The sequence below is a fragment of the Chenopodium album genome, chromosome 11 (genome assembly GCF_948465745.1).
Source record: "Chenopodium album chromosome 11, dcCheAlbu1.1, whole genome shotgun sequence".
In the NCBI taxonomy this organism is placed as follows: Eukaryota; Viridiplantae; Streptophyta; class Magnoliopsida; order Caryophyllales; family Amaranthaceae; genus Chenopodium; species Chenopodium album.
The window spans coordinates 19435564-19446543 of NC_137844.1; the positions used below are offsets into that span (position 1 = coordinate 19435564).

At 35.3% G+C, this 10980-nt stretch overlaps 1 non-coding gene across 1 annotated transcript; it reads left to right on the plus strand.

Moving 5' to 3' along the window:
- The first annotated feature begins 328 nt into the window (after positions 1-328).
- Positions 329-434, plus strand: LOC145569541 (small nucleolar RNA R71). Its single transcript, XR_014096137.1, has one exon. It is a non-coding gene; the product is annotated as a small nucleolar RNA R71 (small nucleolar RNA).
- The last annotated feature ends 10546 nt before the right edge of the window (positions 435-10980 follow it).

Consider the following 10980-nt stretch of genomic DNA (forward strand, 5'->3'; position numbering starts at 1 on the left):
TTGGGAGGGAAGATTCGAAACTTGGGAGATAGCACTTTCCAAATTTGCCTTGATAGCGGAAATTTCCTTCCCCAAGTTTGTCATTTGTGAGGATAGATTGTTGATTGCATTTAGATGATCAACCAAGTACACCGAAGAGCTACTCTTGCTATTTGACTCCCTTTCTCCATCTTGCCAATCTCTATAATACCTTACTACGTCTTCAATTAAGTCTACCATTTCCTCCTCCGTTTTATTCATAATGGGACCTCCGGCTCCTCTATCTAGACATGACTTTCCTTGAGCACTAAGGCCACCATAGAAGATTTGAATAATTTGGTAAGTAGGAATTCCGTGGTGAGGACATTCTCTTAGATACTCCTTGTACCTCTCCCATGCTTCATAGAGGCTTTCACTAGACCTTTGCTTGAAACCTTGAATCAAAGCTCTAGCCTCCGCCGTTTTCTTTTGTGGATAGAAACGGGATAGAAATTCCTTGGTCACTTCATCCCATTTCCTTAGAGAATTCGGCGTGACTTCCTTGTCTAGCCATTCCAAGGCACGCCCTATGAGGGAAAAGGGAAAAAGCTTGAGGCGGATGAATTCTTGGGAAATTCTATTCACTTTGATAGTGTTGCAATACTTTTCGAACTCTTTGAGATGGTTTAGTGGGCTTTCATGCTTGGCCCCACTAAATTTTCGCCTCTATATCAAAGTGATCATTGCCGGCCTTATTTCAAAGACATTTGCCGGTGTTGTAGGTGGAGCAATCCCACTTTCAAACCTATATGCACCCGGAATCCCCAATTCCTTCAATGCCACCCTTGGATTTTCTCCCATGCTTGCTTGTTCTTCTTGTTGTGGTTCTTCTTCACGTGAAGGGCTAGAACTCAAATATTGTCTAGCAACTCTTATCCTTGTAATTGTCCTCTCAATATCCGGATTAAGTGGTACTAAAGTCCTTCCTCTTGTCCTGTGCATACAATCTCAACGAAACAATTAGTAGCACGGCTACAAGTGTAGCCTAAAAGAGAAAAATCTTTTTGTATTTTTGAAATAAAATGAAATAGACTCAACAACAATAGCAAACAACTACGCCATTCCCCGGTAACGGGGCCATTTTGACGAAAAGTAGATTCTAGGTCGTTGAAACTAAAATTCCTCCAATCAAACTAAATTTATAACCAAACCTACACCTAGTAATAGGGCAAGTTTGGGTTGAACCACTAGGAATGGGGGGAAATTTGCTAAGGCCAATGTCAAGCTACTTCAAAAGGTAAGATGGTAGAATAGGTTATCTAATTCAACTAATCAAACCAAGTAAATCAATATATCAAGACACTAGGGATTTAGGATCCACATGTACTTGCAATGGACACACACTAATCGGGTTGGAGATTGATTAATTCGAGTATTGCGAGGGAAGATAGACAATGCAATCAAAAGAGCTCGACAAGCTATCTCCTAGAGGTCTAGCTAGCGCCAACTACGAAAGACTCTAACTAGGAACGTCACTAACCAAGCTCAATCGACAAATGGGAGCTACAAATCAATTGTCCGTATTAAAGTAGACTCACAATGCAATCTAGTATGACAATTAAAGTTAGCTACTCTTTAACTAATCACACACGTGCAAAAAATCAATCAACCAATTTAATCTCAATGCTAAATCAATCAAAAACCCCTAATTAGCTATGATCCATCACTCAAACATGCTTCACCACATCCCTAGCAAGTAAATTACTCACAATCTATGGAAGAAATCAAGATCAAAACTAAGAAATTCAACAAATTCATCATCATCATTTTAATCAAACAAATTCAATCAACTAATCAATAAACTTAAACAATTAACAAAACAATTGAATCAAAAGTTAAAGGTTGCATTAAAGTAAAAGAAATTCTTACAAAATTTAATGAAATCAAAGGAAATGTGCTTAAAATCAATCATCAATCATCGACCATGAGTTTCTCTCTCTAAACTATTCTCCAATTCTTCTCTAATGGATTATCTAATGAAAAATTCTCCAATGAATTCTCTCTCTAAAAATCTCTCCTCTCCCCAAAAATTATCTCTCTAAAATAGAAGAAAAATCTATATATTATAAAACTAACAAAGAGAAGTTAGTTAGATCGTCAAAATAGACCCGTACAGGCGCGGCCTTCTTCAAGAAGATGCGTGGCCGCGCAAAAGAGGGTACGGAACAGGGAGAGCAACAGGCGCGGCCGCGCCAGAGCACCGCGCACCCGCGACACCATACGGCGCGCCCGCGCCATTGATGCGCGTGCCCGCGCCTGGGAGTAGGGCAGCTCTCTTCCCCTTCAACTTGACGCTCCTCGTGCGCTCCACTTGGTGTGCTTGATGAACACGGAACATGGCAAATTCCAAACACTTTGACTGTGGGTTCAACACCAAAATTGGTGCCCCCACGGCTTGAATGCACGGCCTAAGGAAACTTGGAACTTGCACATCTCCATACTTGGGCTTCAAATGGAAGACACTAAGCATCCCAATCAATGTAAAAGCCCGGGAAGAAACCTCGGGAATCCTTGGACAACGATCTTGACCTGAAAATGAAAGAAAGCAAACAAATAAAAGGGAAAAAGACAAAATAAACTAAGAAATACACGAAAATGGAAAATCAACTAAGGAAAGTGCAAATTAAAGAAATAAAGAGCAAAACTAAAGAAAAGGGAATGAAAGGAGCTATAAAAACAATCTAAAATCACCCTAAAAGAGAACAAATGAGTGCCATAAATGACACTCATCACATTGTCTCGATTTTTATCCTAGGAAAAGCTTATAGTTTATGATTATAGGAACGAGTTAAGATGTACTCATACATCATCAGTTAAATACTCGTAGCTCATAAATGCTATCTTCTCTATTGTATGGTCCAAAGACTATCTAATTGCAGGTAAATATACTAATTCACATAGATTTTGTGCCAGGGTGTTCAATGAGGGTGTAATACCCCGTATTTTTGAAACGTATTTTCTAATTAGTATTCTCTTAAAAAGGGTATTTTAGTAATTTATTTTACTATTTGAATTTTGGAGCCAAAATAATATTTGAATTTCGACGCCTAAAGTATTTTAAAACTTAATTATTATTTTTGGATTTTAGATAAGATTTATTATCCATTTATTTTATTTTAAAAATCGGATTATTTATATATATTTCAGATATTTTAATTAAACAAAATTATATTTTGTTATATATTTAAAAGGGCTGAAAATTCCTAAATTATTAACTATGATTTTCGGATTTTCTATGTGTAGAAAATCTGATTTTCTTAGTTATTTTATTTAGTGAATAATTGGAATTTTATTAATTAATTATTTTATACAATAAATATTATTTACACAATTATTTTTAATTCCTTAAAACTATCAAATTAATTCCCTAAATATCTAAAGCCACCATGATGGATTTTTGGGTGACTTATTTTGGTAAATTATATTTTTAATTATCTCCTTAAAATCTCTTATTTTCCTTAATTTTATTTTTCCATCTCACAAAGATTCGATCATCTTATTTTCCTACCTTATTTCGTATTTAATTATTCCCCAAGTAATCTTCCTTGCCATATTATTTTTCATGACAACATACCTTCCATATTTTTGTTATACACAATAACCTTAATATCAAAACTTTCCATATTTCTTTATTCTCTTCTCCAAGTAATTCCTTAATTCTTCCCACATTCTCTTGCCATAATTCTTGCATGAGGTAGCCTATAAATACCCCTTCATACTTCTCATATTCTTCTCACCAAAAACCCAATTCTTTTCTTCTTTCTTCTTCTTCTTTTCCCTAAACCTTTTCATACTTTTCTTCTCCTCTTTTCATACAAATATTATCCTGTATACCTTTGAAGCCAGTTTTTGGGCACTTCTGGTCAGTTTTTGGGGTATTGATGTTTCAACAGAAGATTGTTCCTCTCGAAAAATCCTTGAGGTTAGGCTCAAAAATCACCCAATTCGGAGTTATATTGAAGGAGTTATGACCTCTGCAAGTTCTGCCTATTCTTTCCTACGAAAATTCTATTCTCTTTAATCCTATTCCTTTATTTTTTTCATGGTTAGTTTTCTAAAATACAAATAAGCTATAATTTTATGTTAAAGTATTATTTTAAAAGAGTTTTATAGTCCAAGCACATTAGATTTGAGTTTATGTTGTGATAACCTTATGGTTATGTTATTTGCAAGGTGTATTCGTGATTGAACTTTGAAAGTGCGAAGTGTTGATTGATATTCGGAATCAAGGTTCTTGAGGTTCTTTTTGTGTGGTTTTGCTAGCAAGGATAAAGGTACGTTTAGGTGGCTAGATACCTTTGAAAGTGATTAGTTTGAATAACATGTTTTACACGATTTAATTGGTGATTGAATTAAATTGATTTGAATTATGATTTTGAAATAAATTATGTTTGAAGATATTGATTTTAATAAAAGTATTTTGAATGATTGATTTTTAAATCATGTTTTGAATAGTTTGGATTACCTTATCGTGTTTAAAAAAAAGTAATTGATTTTAAATGGTTTGTTGAATTAAATAAAGGTTTTTCAAGGAAGAGTTATTAATTTTGAAAAGTTATTAATATGAGATTTTATATTTAAAAGGTTTTGATTTTGAAAGTATGTGGAATTATTAAAAAGGAGTTTGAATGATATTGGAATTTATTGGATATTAAAAGGATTTATTGAACCATTGAATTATTATTATTAATGCTTTTTAAGCATGTTGGTAATCCCACTATGCGGATTTGGTTTATTGATAAGGCCTTGGACTTTGTATGACCGGGTCTTTTCTCAATTGGTTCTTAATAAAGGAATTGGTTTTATTAACTATTGTTTTGAATATTGAATCATTGGAATCGGTTTTGGAATAATGAGTTTGGAATTTATTGGATTAATTATTGGAATTGATTTTTAAAGCATGTTTGCAAATAAATTGAGTTTACATTATGTTACACTTATCGTACATAGCATATTTTGCTAATTCGTATTTCTTATTTGTTTTGGTTCGCCCTATTTACCGTAATGGTAAGCAGTGTTGACTATTTTTAGGTGGAGTCATGAATGAGCATATGGGAGTCCAGGGATTTGCTTCACCTAGTTTAGGAATGTTAGTCTCGTCTTTATTTTGAGTACTCAAAACAATGTTACTATTTTTATAAGTATTAATAAAAGAAAGTTGAGTTTTCGCTGCAAGTTTTGTTATTCAGTTAAGTATTTTGAGTAGCCTTGCGTAATCACACGGCGGTAATACGCCCAAGTCTATCTCTACATTATAATTATACGTATTATACTGGTATTTCCGTAGAGGGAGATTTGGGGGTGTTACAGAGGGTTTTTTCCTCTCCATAACACTCCTATTGTAGTCATAGAATGATGCAATAGCTTTGATTGCCTTTTTATGTAGTAATACGTAACATTGGCGAGTTATAATATATATGATCATTTTCATAACACAAAACATGTTTCTACAATTAAATAAATTAAGATATAATCTCTTATTGATCGACCTAAGACAAGTATGATTCAACAGCAACTCAAAGTACGTAAACTTTGAGGTTCGAATTTATAACTCCCCTATGATGGCTAGATGTATCGCGCGCGTAGGCTTTCCTAGTTTAAAAAAGAATTAAATCTGATTTTAAAAGATAAGTACGGACGTTAATTAGTCTAATTTAATTAGATTAAGGACTCTATACGGATTTTAGAAAACACGTGAACCATCGCGAAACGATAAAGCTGTGGCGCCACGCTGGACGCTGTCGCGCCGCGCTGGACCCTATCGCACGGCGACAGAAGTAGTTTTATTCCAGATTGGATTCGGTCTTTTTCTGATCGTTTCCGGACTATTTTTCTTACAAATAGGGTCGTATTTCCCCGTTTTCAATCATCAACAATCATCTAATTCTATTCTCTTCTCTCTCTAAAAGTAAAAGCTTATTCTTTCTCTCTTTCTAAGCCTAGCCTTTTCACAAACACAATACCGCATTCACGAGTTCTAGATACACCTAGCCAAGCTCGAAGTTGCCTTCGCCCCAGACGTGAAAGGTTGATAATTTCTGAGGGTTTGGTCCCAAATCCTTATTTCAATTATTTAAATTAATTGTTTAATTTAATATTTTCCTTGAAGTTATTAACGTGTGTATTGTTTTGATAGAAAGAGATACGAGACAACGAAGTAAGTGGTTTTATTGTTATATATCTTTAGAAAGCATGTTTATATTATTTTAATTCCTAGTATCATGTTAGGATGTTTTTATTGGTTTCTAGTATCATGCTTAGGTTGCTTCCTATTTATTCTATCATGTTAGTATCATGTTAGGGCTAAAGCTTTGATATTTGTTTAGTGACATGCTAAGATTTGTTATTAATCTTGTTAGTATCATGCCTAGGATCTTGCTAATAATATTATTATGCTTTTATGAGATTGAGAATATTATTTTGATGATGATGATGATTTGTTGTGTCTATGTATTGTTATGTTGTTTGATACACATTATTGTTATTGCTTGATCACGCCCTCTCTTGCAGGGTTAAAGGGAATTTGTACTTGTAATCACGCTTAATAAGATAATTAATAATCTTGTTTAGGCTAATATGATTTTAATTCAAGTGATCGCCAATAATAGCTAGTTTTGTTTGTGCATTAATATTCAACCAACATAGATTAAACAGGTTTAGGGTTAATACATTGATTGTATGTTAGTCAGAAAGCGCACTTGAATATGAGAAGAATTAAGTAGAGGCCTATTTTTAGGGCAGGTTCAATCTCTTTTAGATTGGATTTGTACCTTCATCCCCGAATATCCAGTCATGGTTCCAGATCAATATGGAGTTAGCGATCTCATGGATCGTAAAAGGGTGTAACCTTCACCCTGTGAACGGTTTACAAGTTCCTAAAACTTGTTGGCGACTCTTTTGCTCTAACTTCCTTCCCTTTGGACGCCACCGTACTTAAGTGTATGATCACAGTGGGGCTCAAGTGTGGGATGCTTGAAATATTCCCTAAAAGGATCTAAGCACGATATGCTTTATATGATTACAAATCATTGATATATAAATGTTGCTAAGCACATTGTGCGATGCATGATATAATGAACATTGCTAAGGTCAGGAAGCTAAGCAAGTATACAATGTTTCTTCTAATGAATGTTGTCTTAAAAGATGATGAAGCATGCGCGGTAGGGAAACAAGATTTCATGATAAATGGTTCCTAAGGGAAAGATGATATGGCTATGTATGTGTGAAAGAAGTGTGTGAAAGTGATACTAAGGTGAGGCTACAAAGGCTATGGTGATGGAAAGAGATGTGAGAAGAGTCGAGATGGTGACTCTTTAGGCTAGGTAAGCTAAATGACTTGGTTCAAGCCCCCAAGTGTAGCTCTAGATGGATAGGGTCATAGGGATAAGCATTGGATATGACTCGATCATGGTGTGGATATGAATGTGGACATGAATGTGAGTATGAATGTGGCCGCACCTCATTGTGAGGTTGCCTACGTATCCGTTAGGAATCAGACTAAACGTAGCTCTAACCTAACTTTGCACAAGTGTATGTACACCTCAAAGAGGTCTTTTAAGGGTTGTAACGTGGTTAAGCTGATGGGTGAAGAAGCAAGAGGGATAAAAGGCTCAAGACCCGAGAGAAGCCCCCAAGATGTGTAATTGTGTATTTGAAATTTGAACTTTGCAAGTTTTCTTTTTCACATTTATTTTTTGTTTAATTTTCTTTTGCACAATTTTGTTTAATCAATGTAAGCAATCTCGGATCATGTTGTCCATCACTCACTTAGCACTCATGTTTCTCAGGCACGGTACCAAGCACTCAATGAGAGACGCAATTCAAGACATGTTCATATCAAAGACATTAGAACACTTGCCCTTAGACATTTCAATTATTGCTTTGTTTTTTTTTTTATTTAAACTTGCTTTTTGAATGTTACACAAATTGCACACCTTCCTATCCCAAGGTTAGGTGAATGTAGGTTGAATAAATAAGGCCAATGTTAGACGAGGCTCAAAGTGGTTAGTGAAGAAAAGGGATATGTGATGGAATGGTTAACGGGGAATAATGGGTTGCAAAGGTACTTCAATTCATTAGTAAACCTTGTGTTTAGTTCAGCAATTTTTTTTTTCTAATGAATGAAAAAGGCTATGATCGAGATATAAAGGAAATATGCTCATTTTATTAATGGAATAAAGGTGAACAAAAACTCAGAAAGGGAAATCTATGCTATACTTGAATGGAAATGAAAAAAAAATCATGAAATCCTGCACGAAGGGCTCACCGTGCGCCTGTCTTCATTGCTGCTTGTCATTTCCTGACGCCTGGAGGGACAGGAAGTTTGTTAGAATCAACAAGATCTTGAATAACGTCCTTCAAATTCCAACATTGCTCGGTAGAGTGACCCCTTCCTTGATGGTACTTGCAATGGGCAATAGGATTCAACTTAGCGCTCCTTTCTTCAGGTTTTGGCTCTGGAAACGGCCCAATAGGTGTGATCAAGCCTTGACCGTAAAGGCGATCAAAGGTTGCATCATAAGTCATTCCTAAAGGAGTGTAAGTTTTCAAACATCCCACACTTGAGCCCCACTGTGATCATACACTTAAGCATGGTGGCGTCCAAAGGGAAGGAAGCTAGAGTAAAAGAGTCGCCAACAAGTTTTAGGAACTTGTAAACCGTTCACAGGGTGAAGGTTACACCCCTTCACGATCCATGAGATCGCTAACTCCAATAGGTCTGGAACCATGACTGGAAGTTCGGGGATGAAGGTACAAATCCAACCTAAAAGAGATTGAACCTGCCCTAAATAGGCCTCTACTTTATTCTTCTCGTATTCATGTGCGCTTTCTGACTAACATACAACCAATAGGTTAACCCTAAACCTGTTTAATTTATGTTGGTTGAATTTAATGCACAAGCAAATCTATTATTGGCGATCACTTGAATTATAACCATATTAGCCTAAACAAGATTATTAATTATCTTATTAAGCGTGATTACAAGTACAAATTCCCTTTAATCCTACAAGAGAGTCCTACAAGAGAGCACGTGATCAAGCAATAACAACAATAATATATAAGCAACATAATAATAACAATCATCAACCATAATAATATTCTCAATAAAGCAAAATAACATTAGCAAGATCCTAGGCATGATACTAACAAGATTAATAACAAATCCTAGCATGTCACTGAGCATTAAAAATCAAAGCTTTATTCCTAGCATGATACTAACATGATATTAGAAAGAATAGGAAGCATCATTGAAACATGCATGATATTAGAAATCAATAAAAGCATCCTAACATGATACTAGGAATTAAAATAATCAAAGCATGACTTCTATATCAAAAGAATAACAATTAAAGCAACTACTTACTTCGATGCCTCGTATCTCTTTCTAATAACAAAATACACGCGTTAGTAACTTCAAGGAAAATAATAAACAAACAATTAAATTAAATAATTGAAATAGAGATTAGGGACCAAACCCTCAGAAATATTCAACCTTTCACGTCTAGGGCGAAGGAAACTTCGAACTTGGCTAAGTGTGTCTAGAACTAATGTATGCGGAATTTTGTGAGAGGGAAGGTTTAGAAGAAGAGAGAGAAAGCTTCTAGCTTTTAGAGAGAGGATAGAGAGAGGTGATTGTGAATTGTTGATTCTTGATGATGGTTGTGGAGAACGGAGGTACAACCCCTATTTATAAGAAAACAGTCCGGAAACAAATCAAGTCCTATTCGGAATAAAACTGGCATCTGTCGCCAGGCGACAGACATCAGCGCCAGGCGACAAAATTAGCGCCAGGAGACAGATGTTAGCGCCAGGCGACAGACCCTGTCGTTTGGCGCTAATTAAAAGATAAAACGCGTTTGTACGCGGAATCCTCTTCTTAATATGATTAAGCAGCAAATTCCGTGTTTATCAAATTAAAATCAGGTTTATCATAAAACACCTATTTTATTCTAAATAAAACTCTTTAAAATATAATCATTAATCCTAATTCCATTAGAATTTAAAAGAACCTTCTAAATATTCTAGAAGATTAAAATCAATCCTAACAACTTTAGGAATAATAATTAATAAGCCCTCCTCTAGATCATTGGGCCGCATATAAAATTTATTTCGGGCCCAATTTAATATTTTGGCCATAACTTCCTCATTATTCATCGGAATTGGGCTTATAATATATCACTGGAAAACTCTTTTCGAGCCCAACCCAACTACACTATTATTGGACCCTTATCATGGACCAAACTAAATTGGACTGGCTATTTTCATAAATAGAGTAAGAAAAGAAATGTTTTCAAAAACAGAAAGAAAGATATTTTAATAAAAACATCCACATCACTAGACTTTTCACACTTTCACCTCGTTCGACAATCAAATTACGTGAAAGGTATTCATCACTGGGTTTGGTTTTGGGGAGACACATTTGGGTATCTACAGTAAGTTCTCCTTTTCCTGGGCAATGGAGCATCATGAACTAACACTTCATTGAGATCGACTTAACTTATATTGTTGGTAGTATTTTCGTGCTTAGAAGACCAAGAAGAAGGAAGGTCGTTCTTCTTGTTTTTCCAAGTGTTATTATTGTTACCACCAGCAGTCTTTATTAGCTCATCCTATTGATACTAATGTCATATACAGCTTCGAAAGTGTTCAAAGGGAAAAATTTGAGATGTTTCCTGTACTTGTAAGTTAGGTTCTAGATGAAGAGAGGCAAACAATCTCTCTTTCTTTGGGGGGATCTACCAAGAGTGCAGCCGTTTCCCTCCACCTGTTCAGATAAGCGATGAAGCTTTCATTCTCTTTCTGTTTGATAATGGAGAGTTCACGTTCAGAAGTTCTAGTTTTAATGTTACACTTGTAACGATTCATGAAACTATCGGTGACATCTTGCCAAGTTGCAGTATGCTTGGCATCTAGAGAATAAAACCATTGTTGGCAAGCATGCTCTAAGGAAAGAGGGAACAC